This window comes from Chrysoperla carnea, chromosome 1 (genome assembly GCF_905475395.1).
Source record: "Chrysoperla carnea chromosome 1, inChrCarn1.1, whole genome shotgun sequence".
Classification (NCBI taxonomy): domain Eukaryota; kingdom Metazoa; phylum Arthropoda; class Insecta; order Neuroptera; family Chrysopidae; genus Chrysoperla; species Chrysoperla carnea.
Genome location: NC_058337.1, coordinates 7,300,644 through 7,318,166, shown reverse-complemented (window position 1 = coordinate 7,318,166; position 17,523 = coordinate 7,300,644). Strand labels below are relative to the sequence as shown.

At 29.0% G+C, this 17,523-nt stretch overlaps 1 long non-coding RNA gene across 1 annotated transcript in view; it reads right to left on the bottom strand.

Annotated features, from left to right (window-relative positions):
• LOC123304968 overlaps positions 1-9,869 on the bottom strand; it is a 280,223-nt gene extending 270,354 nt beyond the window's left edge. Inside the window, exon 1 of the long non-coding RNA XR_006536826.1 lies at positions 9,779-9,869. This is a non-coding gene — a long non-coding RNA (uncharacterized LOC123304968). The remainder of the gene's footprint in view (positions 1-9,778) is intronic.
• Positions 9,870-17,523: the final 7,654 nt, after the last annotated feature.

The following is a 17,523-nucleotide window of genomic DNA, read 5'->3' as shown; positions in this document are numbered from 1 at the left end:
TGCGACTATAAGAACAGCTATGTCTAACACGTATATAAGTAAGCGTTTTTATACACTAAGTAATAGTGTTATCTTATTTATTATTAATTAATGATAATCACAAATGTTTATGTTATTTTTGTCAGTAGTCGATTACTAATTATACATAAATACTTCACCTATCACCTTTGTTGAACATCATTATTTTATTACATGTATTATTATATAAACTTTTATAAATTGCATTACACTAAATATTGTGTAAAAAACATACAAAAGCTACGACTATAAAGTGCACCTTAAATTTAAATTATTTATTAAAACTTAAAATTTTGGACTCTTATTACAATTAATTCAAAAAGAATTCATATTTTTAATGTGAAACAATTCAGATAATGATTTCAGAAAATTTACTAAATTGATGACTAAAAATTGGTTTATACGTTACATTAATAACTGTTTTACACCAAATATGTATTACTTGAAAAAAAAAAAAAAAAAAAAAAACTATTTACCTTATGTATTTTGCATTTTGAGAAACCAATTCAAATTTACTTCTAAAACAGTGCAAAGTGTCATGGCTTCTTGAATGACATCCAACCGTAGTATACAATCATTTTTATATTTGCATCATTATACCCATTTTCCGTTTTTTTTTATTAATGTTTTCGAATATTAAGTTAATTCTAAAAATAATATGTTTGCCGGAAAACATAGTAGTTTTGATATTGTTTCACAGCGATACTTCCATTGCGGACGGTATTCAGTACAACGATTTTTCCTTTAAGGTACGTGGAGTACAGTACAGGGCCGGATTTAAATTTCTGCCGCCCTGGGGCACTTTAGAAAATACCGCCCTATGACTGAAATTTTATTTTAATAGTTTTGATATCTTATTTTTTTTAAATTAGAATAACTAATTAATTGCAGAAAATTTATTATGTATTACATATTATTATTACTGTTCTTTTAAATTAAAATTAATTAGTATTATTTGATAACTCTCCAATTTTAGGAAAATTCATTGATCAATTAAAGTTTCTGTTATCAAAAAGACATACATAATTTGAAAATATTTTTAATTCTTCAAAAAAACTATATTAATTTATCAATTCCAGAAAATAAAAATATCAAATTTTATTTTTGCAAACCTTTATGGAAATAAATTAATTAAACTATTTTAATAGTTAAATTTCCTATATTATAATATACAAAATTTTGATTTGATACATAATGCGTAAATTATATTTCTTGAAAAATAAAATGTTTATTTAAAAGAATTAGTTAATTATATATTGTATAGAAAATATTTTCTCACATTCCAAATTTTGCCGCCCTAGAAAATTTGCCGCCCTGGGCACTAGCCCTGACCGCCCCTAGTGTAAATCCACCACTGAGTACAGATATTAATTGAGCAATACTGAGTGCACACTTCAGCACACTTCAGCTAAACACAGCCATTGTGTTCAAATTAAAGTGAATCATTTATTTAACACTTTGTATATAAATAAATTGTCTTGTCTAATTATATTGATAAGTAATTAATTAGTTTGATACCATATGAACCTAATTTAAACTAATCTTTTTTTTTTTTAAATATATAATGATGACTTTAGGATTATAATATTTTTATTACGATTAAATCTTTTTCGTACATACAATGTATTGTATATTCTTTAACCTTCAAGAGAAGATTCAAGATATATTATTTATTTTTTTAAACTATTCACACTTGATAAGCAAATTAATGAAATCCAAAAGTATTAATACCAATAGGTACTAATTTTAGTAACAATATAAAGAAAATAAACAATCACAAATAAAGATCCAACATTAGGGTTTCGGACTTCTCGACCCTTTTTTATTTTTCTAGACAAGTTTCTAGACATTTTTCTAGACTAATATATAAAATCAATTAAATCAAAGGGTAAATTTTCAGTTACCAGAAATTGCACTTACTAATTTACAAATCAACAACAAACAATAATAAATGGTAGTAATCAGGTGGTCTAAATTGGAACTACTGAAAAAGCGGTCCACTTCCTGTTGAATAGTACAACTTTTTATCGCCAGTTGGCGGGATTTATCTGATTGGAATTTGAATATTTTGATTGACCTTAAAAAATGGTAAGTATAAGTATTGCCATCTAGTAGTCGAAATAGAAACTATTGAATTAGAGTCTTCTGATTTTAATTGGTACGAATTATTATCGCCAGTTGTCGAGTTGGAACTCTCTGTTGTCATATTAAAAAGTAAAGAGTAGAGTAGTACTGAGCTTCTTTTATAATTTTTGAGTCCCTATCAGTTCTCACATGAACGTACAACAGTTTAATTAAATCAAAAATAACTAGTAAAATTAAATTAATAAAATTACTAATACATATTACAGACTAACCTTAAAGACTTGTGTAACAAAGACAAACATTTTTCTACCAATTTAAACAAAAACTGCCTTTTCTTTTGTATTTATAAACTATTATGTTAATAACATCAGTCCTTTGATTAATCATAATTAACTCTCAATTCTTTCAAAACCAAAATGAATGCATCTAGCTTAAATATTGCAAAAAAAAAACTCTTCGACAAAAATTAAGGTTTTACGTAATCTACTCAATAGTTCATGAATAGGAGCATAACCAAACGAAAAACAGAAACAAACCAGAATAAGTGATAGCTAGCGAAAAACTGACATCACAGCTAAAAAGAATGACCCAAAAATAGTGGGTTTCAAAAAAAATTCCAATAAGATCCGATCTACTTTGCCTCTGTTATCAAAAAAATTGAATTTTTTAACTTCATGACGTCATCAAAATCCAAAAAATTTAATTTTGCTCTATCTTTCTCTAATTTTACCCAATTTTGATAAACCAAATATGGAATCCTACTAAATTTGGGTCATACTTTTCAAATTTGTGGTCAAAATTAACCTAGCTATAATAGATTTCAAGAGTTTGGAGTCCTGGTCCCGAAATTAAGCCCATAAATGATAGCAAGCAAAAAACTGACATCAAATCTGAAAAGTTCGACCCAAAATTAGTGGGTTTCAAAAAAAATTTCAATAAGATCGCATCAAATATGCCTGTGTTATCAAAAAAATTAAATTTTTTAACTTCATGACGTCATCAAAATCCAAAAAATTTAGTTTTGCTCTATCTTTCCCAAATTTTACCCAATTTTGATAAATTAAATATAGAATCCTACTAAATTTGGGTCATACTTTTCAAATTTGTGGTCAAAATAAACCTAGCTATAATAGATTTCAAGAATTTGGAGTCCTCGTCCCGGAATTAAGCACATAAGTGATAGTTAGCAAAAAACTGAGATCTAAGCTGAAAAGTTCGACCCAAAATTAGTGTGTTTCAAAAAAAATTCCAATAAAATCGGATCAAATATGCCTCTGTTATCAAAAAAATTGAATTTTTTAACTTCATGACGTCATCAAAATCCAAAAAATTTAATTTTGCTCTATCTTTCCCAAATTTTACCCAGTTTTGATAAACCAAATATGGAATCCTACTAAATTTGGGTCATACTTTTCAAATTTGTGATCAAAATTAACCTTGCTATAATAGATTTCAAGAATTTGGAGTCCTGGTCCCGAAATTAAGCCCATAAATGACAGCTAGCAAAAAAAAGCTGGATATGACGATTAGGAAAACTTGGAATGTAACCATAACTTTAGTAATGATAAATAGTTTCTTATTGCAAACAGTGCCTATCAATGATTAAGGAGGTACCAACACCGCGGCAATTTTAAATAAAAGGCATGATTTTTTTTATATGAAGCTAGACTAAGTCTAAATCATTTCTAAAAATTTCAGGGGGATTCGCCTGATTATTGGAACTATGTTCCTTACCGCACGTTATTATTTTTTTTGCTGATTGGGAGGTAATACCAAAAAATGTGCAACAATTTAAAACGACCCCAAAATCTGACGATGTGCTACCTAGGAAACTAAAACTATTTAACCGATTTGGCTTACCACGTACCACAAAACTAATATTTATAACTAATTACTCATACAGTTGTAATTATTTTTGTATTTTCACATAATTTTTATCTTGTCGTATATTTTTCATTTTTCTGGAATTGTGTTTTTTTTATAGCAAATCGACAACAAGTCACACTGAATATTTTAAAAAATAGACAAAATAAAAAAGCACAAAATGATGTTACCATAGTTCCAACGGGTGTCCCACGAAACCTTTCTTGTTTTTAAATAAAGAAAAGACTTAGAAATGAAAAGTAGGTATATTTAACATTTCTCTTATGGTAAAACGGTAGATGGATAATTTATTCTCATAAATTTCTCCAAAACCAGTTGGTGGAAATTTAAAAAACTATTTAAATTAAATTTATTGAAGACAATTTTATTTTTCGTCCACATTCATAACAAGTTATAACAAAATTCATCAAAGTTGGTAATAAGGTACAAATTAATTTCAACCCTAAATCTAAAATTGCGTTGGTGCTCGTACTACCTTAAGTAAGTATTGCTATTATTATGACTTATATGTATTTAAAAAATATTAAATAATATGATAGTATTGAATTGAATGTGTTGATTGGCATTAATTTGACTTTGGACTGGATATAATTAATAAATATGTAGTAAATAATTATTTTGAAATAAATAATAATTTTTTAAATTGGTAATTAATAAAATAAATACAATGAGTTAATTTATAAGTATAATATGTATAGATCATTTATTTATAATAATATTATCATAATAAAAATCATTAGCAACATTGTAAGAGTAACCTTTTAACATCATATTGCACATTATCATTAAACTTATAACTTATAATGTTTCTATTTGACAATAATAATGTATTTATTATTGTATGATATCCTAATCTTGTCTCTTATTCATAATAATAAAATGAAGGAGGTTAGGTACACAAACCTAAAACTTTTTCCCATGAGCTAGGCTTTTCCACACTTTTATATAATAAAACATCTAGCCTGTGCAATAGGGTATTATCTACTATGTTCGAAAAAGTACTTCAAAATGTTGGTTTTCCTTATAAAAAGTCACTAAAAATTATATTTCGGCAAAATTAACATAGAGTAAGAGCCAGCGCCAGCCGGACATACGTTAAAGTATAAAAGCTGAAATTCACACAGAGTGTTCAAATGACCATTTTAGAAGACATATCGGTCAAATATTCAATAAGTAAATCGTCATAGTTGTATAAGTCATAAACGGTTAGTGATACAAAAAAAATTAGTTTACAAAAAAGTAGGTAATTTAATTATCTACAGTAAAAGTTATTACCATTTTTGGTCTAAAGCGCACGGTTATGGAGATATAGCCTAAAACGGTTTTCTTTAAAATGGAGGTACTTCCCCCGCTTATTTTTGTAAGGATTTTGTGCTTTTACATTTAAATAATAAAATAACTCTTGCAGTGAAATAAGTTCATAATCATGGAAGAATATGTAGATAATTGTGTATTTTTGCATTTGACCTTCTATCACGTCTGGGGGAGTGTTAGCCCCTTCGGATTGATCTGTCTTTTTCAATATTGACTTTAAATGGTCATTTGAACACTCTGTGTGAATTTCAGCTTTTATACTTTAACGTGAGAGAGCTCGGGTACTGCGCCCCTGATTACCTGCTACCTACCGAAGGAACCATTAGTCAAGGTTTGTAGCCCTCAAAGATTGGTCCCTACACCAGTGAGAATACGCAAAAAAATTTCAGCTTTTATACGTTAACGTATGTCTGGCAAGCGCTGGCTCTTAGTCCAACACACTTTCTTGCCATAAAATTAATTAAATTTTAAATTTTTTTTTATTCTGTCAAAATCGCTGCAATCCATTTTGATGACTTTATATTGGTAAAATCAACTGTGATTATTTCAAACAATTTCGAAGCAGTAATTCTCCCATAGCGTAACTCGTACCATAATCCACTTCTATGCTGATTCTTGGTCTTTTTTTCTGAGTTTCTATTATTTATATCATTAAAAAAATGTGCTATTTGTTTCAAAAATTAATCACAATCATTGCTTTTTATTATTACTTTTTATTGACTTTAGGTAATGTAATGAGAGCGTATTAATTTTTTTTGCGAACATAATAGAATTGCTGATTTTATGATATGTTGTTCTAGTTGCTCTTTCTGTTAGAGATTGGGCCATCTGGCTGGCGGTAGTGGTTGCGTTTAGTACTGCGCAGCTTAAATGTACACGTAATAATCCTAAATTTTAAAAGAACTTTATTATGTCTGTAATTTTAATATTATGTTATTTAAGTATACAAAAACCTAAAACTAATTTGCCAGACGTTAATTCGGTTGCTAAACCTTGAATAAAAGCGAAAAAGTTATGAAAAATAAATGACACTTGTTAAATATATATCTTATGATATGATGTGTTTCAAATGTGTAAAATTGCTACGGTCGTTAAGGCGCTCTCTTTTTTTATATTATTTTAGTGATTACTAGTTCCGAAGTTCGAAGTTCAAATCCAGCAGTAATCATGATTTTTTTTTATATTTATTATCTTATGTAATTCTACTGAATTTTTTTAACCGAAGTTACAGTCAAATGAACTGTTTTACCATTTGTATGTATACATATATATATAACTGGGAGGGGAAGGGACGAACCACCCCCCCCCCAAATATTAGTAGTAGTTCTTAACATTGACTACAAACCTACCAAATTTGGATATGCACCGATGTCCCCTCTTGCGAATATAAAATAAAAATGATAAAATTTCTGAATTTCTGAAGATTTCCATTTTTGACTCCATTTTGTTGGTTAGACATGTTACACCACTCCAGGAAAGTAAAAAATTTCAAAAAATACTTATTTTTATGTGAAAATAAAAACCCCTAAGTTTCGCTGCCCGAACTTTAAATCAATATAACAGTCGTTTTTTGCTTAGTTTTATTCCAGTATTTCAACATAATTCCTGGTGAGTCATTTCATTGAAAAACTTTTAGCATGTGCTTGTAGTCTAAAACGCCCGGGAAAATGTTTCAGTTTTTGTGTAACTAACCTCCTTAATATAATTATTTTATATTTTAGTCAATTAATTTATTTATAGATTTTATTTGTATTATTTTAATATTATTTTCTCACCACATAAATTTCGTTAATAAACAATCTTCTAAGAATTCTTGTGTGACTTAATTAAACGTAGTCGAATAACTTTTTCCTATAAGAAAATTCTTGTAATTATGGTATTCCTTATCACGGGGTTTGAGAAATTTTGGATCACATCAACTAAACTTAACAGATGCTTGATCGTTTCATAATAAAAAAAAGTTAATAAAAATAGTTATTTGAAATAAAAGTAAGAACTTTTATTTGAAATATTTTTTCATAAACATGTTTACCCGTAAGGGCGCAAATTAGGACAAAATTTTGGTGTCGATTCTCCAAAACTATAAAAGATATATACAGTAGAATCTCGATTAGTTAAAGTCCAAGGGAAACACAAAATATTTTAAGTTATAGAGGTTTTAAGTTATCAAGTGTCTATGTTAGGTAAAGGTTAATATAGAGGTATGTACATGTTTCTATTTTCCCTAGTTAATATAGAGGTATGTACATGTTTCTATGTAGGTACTGAGGGCCTATACAGAGATTATTTATTTAAGTTATAGAGGTTGCGTATTTTAAGTTATAGAGGTTTTGGGCTCTGATGGGAAGGGAACATAGTATTTTTTGAAGTAACAGAGGTTTTTATGTTACCGAGGTTTAAGTTATCGAGATTCTACTGTAGTTGAAAATTTATATGTAACTTGAACTATTGGTCTTGTGAAACATTTTCGAAAAACGAAAGAAAATTCTTTTAAAAATTTCGAATAGAGAAATTGCAGTTCTCTATCAGGTATTAAATACCAAATTATTCACAGTTTGAACGTTATGTAGGGCTGGCTATCTTCTTATTTATACGTGATTTTATTTTATAATTGAATATGAAATAATAAAATAAATTTACCTATAAAGGAATTAAATTACACGTTCAAGATATATACAGGGTGTTTTGATATTGACTGCAGAAATCCAGCTTAACAAAATAAGCTCATCAAGTGCAACGAAAAAATTATTTTCCAAATTTAGATCTGAGGCGTAATTTGGGACATACGGGTATGGAAAAAATTGATAAATTTGTTCATTCACTGACTATCATTCAATAACCAGTAGTAGCCAATGATAAGCAGTAGACCTTAGTTAGGTTTCATTTAATAATATTGAACTATGGAAAGAATTTAAAAAAACGTATAATATGATTTAATTGGATTTGGTCAAATTATCCCACTTTTTTTATTTTCATTATATTATTGTGAGTTAAAATGTATAATCAAGTAGATATCTTTTGCCTCTCCAATCAATGAAAAAATTAGCCGATTGTAACAAGTACGGTGTACATTTTTTTAAATCGTGGCGCTGACATCTTAAAATCGTTAAAATCGAATAGCAAACATCAAGAATAAGTTATTATGTGGTAAAATTTGGAGCGGTAAAAAATATATGCGATCAATAGTGCGCCTTTGTTTGTACAATGTATCTCCGATACACTGGCATGAAAGTTATATTAAACAAGTGAAAGCAAACAATTGACTGAGTTAATTGTTGAAATACCATGCATAGTCAGTGTTGATTTCTTTATCACATAACACATACAAACATGTGACACATACATAACTGATAATCAAGTATAGTACATGTTATAAAATTTCCGCCTAATTGGCGCCCTCACGGGTAAACAGTGATGTTTACGAAAAAATGTTTCAAACAAAAGTTGTTTAATTTTTGATAAGGAAAGTTTTTTACATTTAAACTTTTGTTCTATCTCTAACGGTTAACAAGATGGGTCCTACGGACCCAAGACCCAATTGACCTACGATGCTCATTTACGAACTTGACCTCACTTTTTACGCCCTGAGTACGCTGTAAAAATTTTAGCTCGATATCTTTTTTCGTTTTTGAGTTATCGTGTCCACAGACGGACGGACGGACGGACAACCGGAAATGGACTAAATAGGTGATTCTATGAACACCTATACCAAAATTTTGTGGGTAGCATCAATATTTTTAAGCGTTACAAACTTGGGGCTAAACTTAGTATACCTTGCATATTACATATATGCATGGTATATAAAGCCATTTACAATATTGTAAAAAAATGAGTTTGGGCTTACAAAAAAGATAAATTTGCGCCTTTAATATAAATCATTATTGACGTACATACATTCCATGTTGTTTTACGTATAAAACATGCTTTTTGTTTTGCGCCTCAATTCTGTTTTGCGCCTGTGATGTGTGCCTGTACACGTGCCACACCTTAGTTCTACGGTCCTGATTAATATTAACACAAGTAAGTATACTTTTATATATTATTAACACAAGTAATTGTATTTTTAATAGAAATATGAATGTATTTATTAGATTTGTAATAACAATGTGTTAATAGGCTAATGCTGCTAATGCATTAAAGCACTTAAGTAAAATATGTAAATAATTTAATTTTTGATTTTTAAAAATGAATGATATATTTCAATTCTTCTCTCTTTCTTCTGCTCTCAAAGTGTTTTTGATATAAATAAATATTTTATTTACATTATATTGATCAGTATCGTATGTTTTAAGAAATATTTTTAAGTCAATTTGTTTCATATTATATAGAGGATGTGCTCGAAGATTTCTACACCTCTCAACCAGGTAAAGTATAGCTTAACCCTGAACGTTTTTGACGTGCTGAATATGAATCTGATTGCAAAATTGCTTCAGCACGTCACGTTATCGAGAAATTCGTCCCTTAACATGAAAAAAACTTTTTCTTCTTAATTCGAGGTCATATTTCACCAGTGAATATTTTTTCCTCACGAAAACATTTACGTCATCAGAAAATACCATTAATTCCCCCTCAAAAACCATTTTCCAAAATCTTTTTCCAAGAAATAGAATAGGTAATATATAAGTCTAGAATTAATTATTAATTATATATAAATATTTATATTATTAGTAAAACAATGTATAGGTATTTTAACTATAATAAATGTCATCTGATTTCTCGAAGAGCAAAAAGGATATCAGAACGATTCAAAAAGTATTTTAAAGGAAGAAGGAAGGAAAAGGAAATCTTCCAATTTTTCATATGAAAAAATAATTACATAGTGGCGTTACGGAATTTCAAATATAACCAAAAAACGAATATTTCCCTATTTTAGCTAAAAATATTTCGAAAACCTTATGTATTAGAGAAATTCTGAATTCGAATTCGAATTTAGCACCCTCAAAAACTATAAGAAATGTCTGTCGCATCAATGTGACAAAAAAAAATCAAATTTTGTTGACCAGTGTAATCAATCCGACTTTAGCTTGCAAAAAGTGATCAACTTTAAAACTTTATCTCAGATACTATTGGGTCAACAAAGACAATTCTAGTCACATAGTGTAGCACATTTATGAAAAGTTATTATCAAAAACTAATCACATAATTTTTTCGATTTTTAACAAAGTTGCGTTCGGCGCTTTCGATCACAAACTTGGATTATTATTTGGACCAACATCATAAACAAGTCCATGAAGGTTATAAAGAAGGAGAACGATCGCTACGTGTTATAGCATTAGCGCGCCTGCCCCTGAAAATTTGTAGAATTTATAGTTCATTTTTCAGCCACCAGCCGCACTGTCATCGTTAAGTAGTATCTGCGAAGTTAGCTGTTTATGAGTACAAGTAGATGAAGTTAGTTGCACAATGTATAAATTGATATATCATTTCAAATTAGCGCACAACAGCACGCTTTTATTGATACAACTTAGCGATCGCAGCGCCTCACTTATTTTATCCATATTTCGGGGACAATATTTTCTATAGCGATCGTTCTCCTTCTTTATAACCTTCATGAACAAGCCTGCGAAAAAATCAGAACTACCAGATTTGACACAAACTACCCCGTACTTTCAGGCGACAAGGATACTAGATTATATTTTTTCAATGGCGTATTTTTGGAGCACCCCATATACAAAGGCTATTTGCAAATAGTTTATCTAGTAGACATATAGATCAAAATCTTGACTGAATGAATTCACATTACACTTATAATTCATTAATTGTTAAAAATAAAAATAAATTGAACTAATTTTACATTAAACATTAATAATATATAAATTAATTTTAAATTAGAAACATTTATTTTATTTGAATATAATAGTAAGTAATGGAAAGTTATTTGGGTTGGTTCGTTTTCTAGGTCGGCGCATTACTGTTATTTCAGTATTTATTAACCGACTTCAAACAAAAACGGAGGAGGTTATCAATTCGACTGTATTTTTTTTTTTTTAATGCTTGTTACCTCAGAACTTTTGACTGAACCGATTTTGATGATTCTTTATCTATTTGAAAGCTGGTGCTTCCCGTGTGGTCCCCTTACATTTTGGTCCAGTTCTCACAACGACATCCATGAGAAAACCAAAAAAGTCTTAAATTTTCATTAAGCATGCACGACAAGAGGACGAATAACTCATTATCACTTCGATGATTTTTTTTTATATTGACAAATTAGTTAGTGTACTTCAGATTCACTAAAAATCACAAACTAAAAAAAACTTTTAGCAAAAAGAAAACCGACTTCAAAAGAAAAACTTTTCCAAAATAAATTAAAATGCACTAAAAAGTAAAAAATAACGATAATATAATTTCCTACGCCCTACAATCAGTGACGGATTTAGACTTGCTGCCGCCCTAGGCCCCGTTCGATGCGCCGCCCTTTTTGATAGAATGAATTTCATTAATTTTGATCCAGTTTTTTATTTTAAAGTAACTTAATTTATTGAAGTATAATTTTTTTAATATTACTGATAATCAAGACAGATAAATATATATATACAAACTTTAGACAGATAAATAATTCATATTTCTTTTAATATTAATCAATTTGAAAATTTCTTTTTCCTGGCTTTGGTCCGTGCAAAAACGTCAATTATGTCACCGTAATTAATTTTTTGGACTAGTTGAGCTTCAATAGACAGTAATGCAAGTGCATTAAGTCTATCTTGGCCCATGCTTGCGCGTAAATAGGTTTTTACCCTTTTAAGAGTAGAAAAAGATCTTTCTCCTGAACAATTTGTAGCCGGAATACTCAAAACAAATTGAGAAGTCATTTGGATTAAATAATTTCAAAATGCTTCATACACGTGAGATTAATCTCATTAAAGGAACAGAAAGTAAAGAACATTACTCGATAAAGAATATCATTGATCGATTAAAAAATTAACATCTTACCCACACAGATTGAGAAGTAGATTAATGAATTGGATTATAATATTTTCTATCGAAAATTTTTTATAAAAACTATTCTGAACCAATTTTTATAATTGATTGTCTTTACTTTTTTGTGAATCTAAAATTTTGGCATTTCATAAATTTTGCCGCCCTTCAATTTCTGCCGCCCTTGGCCCGGGCCTCACGGGCCTAGGCCTAAATCCATCACTGATTATCTCAGATCTTTATAACAATATGCTTGATTATGTAATTATTATGTTTACCTTGACAACCTTCCCATATTATGATAGCACTTAAAGCATTTTATTTGTATTTACATAAATAAATAAATATATATAATAAACCATCATCATCAGATGTTGTTAAAATCACTTTTTATAATATAAACTGTTTAATTTATCAAAATCCTGTTTTCATTACATTTACTTAATAAAATTATTATTTTTAAAATACATACACTATTGTATGTTCTTACATACAATTTTGAATTTATTTAAGTTTTAATTCACTGCCAAGTGTTTTAAATTGTTTGTCTACCACAAATTATCTGCGGACAATTGAATCCGAAGGTATAAAAATTCGCACCCAGCTGAAATTTGGTAGACTTTTTCAAAACACCATCATAAATGCAATCTAAAAAATCCTCAACGATCCCAGATATGAAAAAAATTTACGCGGGGTAAAAGGTCCTAAAATCCAGTTTTTCGCGATTTTCAGCGAAACGGTTATTATACCATGTATATATGAAATATACATAGTATATTAAGTTTAGTCCCAAGTTTGTAACGCTTAAAAATAATGATCCTAATATTCTATTATCAGTTCCTAAAGGAACTATAAATAGGTCGATGAATAGATAACATGAACGGCAACTACCCAGTGATAGTCACCTAATCGAATTTATTATAGTAATGTGAACTGTAATTAAAACTATTTACGTAAATCTAAATCTTAAATCTAGAACACTTTATCTATTTAGTCTATTTACTCTTTCACTATTGTCTAAGAGATTGATTACTTCAACATTTGGATGCCTTTCAAGGCGAGTCAAGTAACTTTCACTGAACCGCGTAATTTCTTCGCGCACTGTGGGCACTTCAAGACTACGATGAATTTCGTCATTACGCACGTACCAGGGAGATTCACTAATTGTTCGTAACTCTTTTGATTGAAACCGTTGAATAATTTCGATGTTACTGTTGCTAGCAGTTCCCCATACTTGAATCCCATAAGTCCACACAGGTTTTAAAATTGTTTTATACACTAGCACTTTATTGTCTAATGATAACTTAGATTTATGACCTAACAGCCAGTAAAGTTTCGAAAATTTTAAATTTGATTGTTTTCTCTTGGACCAGATGTGTTTGCGCCAAGTTAGCCTTCTGTCTAAGTGAATTCCCAAGTATTTCACTTCGTTTGCCTGTGGAAAACTGACATTGTTCATTTTTACAGCTGGACAAGTTTCCCTTCTTAAAGAGAATGTTACTTGAACTGATTTTTGTTCATTTACTTGAATACGCCACTTTTGTAACCAGTTTTGTATTTTATTTATACTATTTTGTAGTCTTTGTGAAGCTACATTTGGGTCCACGTCTGTGGATAATATTGCAGTATCAGTAAAAACTAATTAATGGATTTGAATGAAACTTAACCATAGCTCATACATATAATAGAGCTAGCTCATACATCAGAATAACACATGAGCTATAATTTATAAAATATATTTTTTTTTAAATTTAATTTAATCTGACATTACCATAAATTACAGATGTCTGTAAAAATAGAGTCAAACTTTGTTTTCCAAAATTCCTATTTTGTAAACGGCTTGTGTTTGTGTGTTGTCGTTATTTTTGAAACACACGTCCTCATATATTATTTTAAATATCATAAATTAATATTTAATTTATCATAATCTAAATAAATCTTTATATTAAATAAAATCTGGATAATATTTATTATTTTATAAAGTACATTTATACTTCATATATTATTTATATAAATTAATTGTCTAATTTTATCATTTCCGTCAGATTCAAATCAAAAATTTTATTTTATGTTTTTTATTACTTTATTTTTATAAACAATCTATTGTTATTAAAAACTAAAAGATTACGGCTGTTGGTTAAATTAAATTAAAAGTAACGAAATAATGAAATGTAAAAAAGATATGAAACAGAATTTACGTAAAGTGAATTTACTCACTTTTTGCCCGACTGCCAAGGAGTGGTTATGTTTTTCGCACATATATTGTATATATCACTACATTATAAAACAAAGTCGCTTTTTCTGTCCCTATGTCCCTATGTACGCTTAAATCTTTGAAACTACGCAACGGATTTTGATGCAGTTTTTTTAATAGATAGAGTGATTCAAGAGGAAGGTTTTTATGTATAATACATCCATATTATAGTAGAGTAAGGGGTTGAAATAGGGGTTGAAAGGGATATGCTTCAAAAAATAAAAAAGTTGTGCATCGATTAAGATAAAATATTGACACGATATACAACCAGCTTCAAAGATCTATTGTTTTTATCTACTTTTAACCTTCGGAGGGTAGAAAGGTGTAGCGAGAAAGTGGGAAGGAATTATCGAATATTTACAAATATACCTAAGTGGGGTATCAAATAAAAGAGCATGACGTGTACATTACAAAACTGTTATCCCAAGGAAATGTGGAGGGAGGGGTGCAAGTGGGGATGTTGCCCAGCAAAGCGGGTAGTTCACAGCTAGTGTATGTATATTTATTTGTAAATATCTTTATTACCACGTATCTTCCAAACGGTTCGATAGATTTGGACAATTAAGCTATTGTTATATTCGTATTAAAACCCGTGTCCTGATTATAAGCGTTTGAAAAAAAACTTTGAACAAAAAGAAAACCGACTTCAAAAGGAAAACTTTTCCAAAACAAATTAAAATGCACTAAAAAGTAAACAAATAATGATAATATAATGGAGTTAAAATTATTGTTATTTTTGGAGTCGGTGTCAGCCAAAGTAATGTAGAAAACTGTTCTGTCAGAGTTGTTTCCCATGTATGTATGTATAGTGTGATAGAGTAATCAACATTGTCTATGCATGATATTTCAACAATTAACACAGTCAATTATTTGTTTTCACTTGTTATTATTAAGTTTTTAGTTTTTAAATACCATAAAATTTTGTTAACAGAACAAAACATTTTTACTATAAGCAAACATTTATTTTTATTTGAAATATCCTGTAATTTGAGATAATGATAATTTCAATTTTAGAAAGTAATCAATTACAATTTATCTTCATAAAATATAGGTATTAATGTTTTTGTAAAAAACAAATCAGTAGAATGTTTATGAATGTTGATTGAATTATTAAGAGTTGATAACAAATGTTAATTGACACTCAAAATTAAGTGGCATGAATTTGAATATACCATGTGTGTTTGTACCATCTACGCATATACATATCTGTAGTATGACAGAAACCATTCGTTTAGTAATGCATCTAAGCGAGAGGTATTATATACATGTGTTGTAAGACTACAGATACGATACGACAGATCTTCTGTTGTATGCATGCAGAGAGTGAGAGTTTTGTTGCATACTTACTAGTTATCTGTAACTAAAAAACTCCCACTCTCCAAGCGTCTTCCAACTAATGTTCAAGACATGTATATAATACCTCTCGCTTAGATGCATTACTAAACAGATGTATTCTGTCATACTACAGATATGTATATGCCTAGATGGTACGAACACACATGGTATATCTATCTATACATGATATTGAAGCAACATGAATTAAATATCTAATTGGAAGCGTCTAAGTATTACTACTTTAATTATAGAATTGTATGGATGCATATATAATTGTATGGATTGCATATAAGACTTTCATTGAATATTTAATATTATTATTTCACAAATTTAAGTAAATAATTATGATAATTTACATTTGAAAATAATATTTGTGCAATTTGATTTCTTATTTTCACAATTTTTAATGCATTAAGTTTAATTAATTAGTATTTTTCAATAATTTTAATTTGACATTTTCTATAATATTAACATGTAAAGAATTGCAAATTAGTCATAACAGCCTCCTTTAATGCCAAAATTTTTCACTGGAAGCGCTGGCATCGATTTTATTGTCCCTACCATGTCTACGCACACAACGAATACAGTACAGATGGGTATACAACCTATGGCCGTTCTGAGTAGTGTTTTTGAAAATCGTTTGTAACAATTCGATTTCGATAAATTATTTTAACGAATTTATATTCGAAAGTAATGGTTCGAAATTTCTTATAGTACGGATGAAGGCTAAACTGCAAAAGGTGTAACATTTTTACTGCCACGAAACTATTGTTAATTAAAAATTTAATACTAATACTCCAGTAAACGAGTCTTAAACCTCTAAATTCTTGCATATAGCTCCAATTGACCTGAAAAAATTTGAGATTAAGTTTTGTTCACCCTCTAGATCAGTTATATGGTGCCTAGTGGTGCTATTGTCCAGGAGGTGGTAACCACCCATTCTAAGCAGTCCGAAAAATATATGTTGTAAATTGAAACGGAAATCGAAATAGAGATGAAATCTAAGCAAAACGTGTCATTTAAGTATATTTAGTCAATACTTTTCGAGTTATTGAGGATTGCAATTCCTCATTAAATTACTCAAAAAGTGGAGGAAAGTACTACAAAAAACCTTAAAAATAAAAAAAGTTTCAAATCATTTGCACGAAAATTAACGGAGTTATAATGAAAATCAAGTTTATCGTAACTTTTTTTATAATTTATTCAGTATAAAAATTGGTAAATTTACCACGGGAGATATAATTATTCACTTTCCAATTTACTCTATTTAGTTACCGAGAACATACTCAAAAAGTTCTGTCAGTTTCGGACCCATAGTTTTTCGAAATATTGCAATTTAAATGCAGAAAATTTTTGGAAAAAAACGATAAAATTATCTTTACCGTTAAGTAACTTGAAAAATAAATTTAACGCTATATTTATTTAATCCACAAACAGACGGGCAGACCAGCGGAAGACAACCGGAAATGGATTAATTAGGTGATTTTATGAACACCTAAACCAAAATTTTGTTCGTAGCATCAATATTTTTAGGCGTTACAAATTTGGGACTAAACGTAGCATACCTTGATATATTTCATATACATCTATACATATAAAATGCTTTGTCCTGAATGACGGATCATTGCACAGCCTAAACCGCTGATCGCAGAGACCTGAAATTTGGAGAGTGTGTTCTTAGTATGACGTAGGCATCCGATTTTAGGAGTATAATTTTT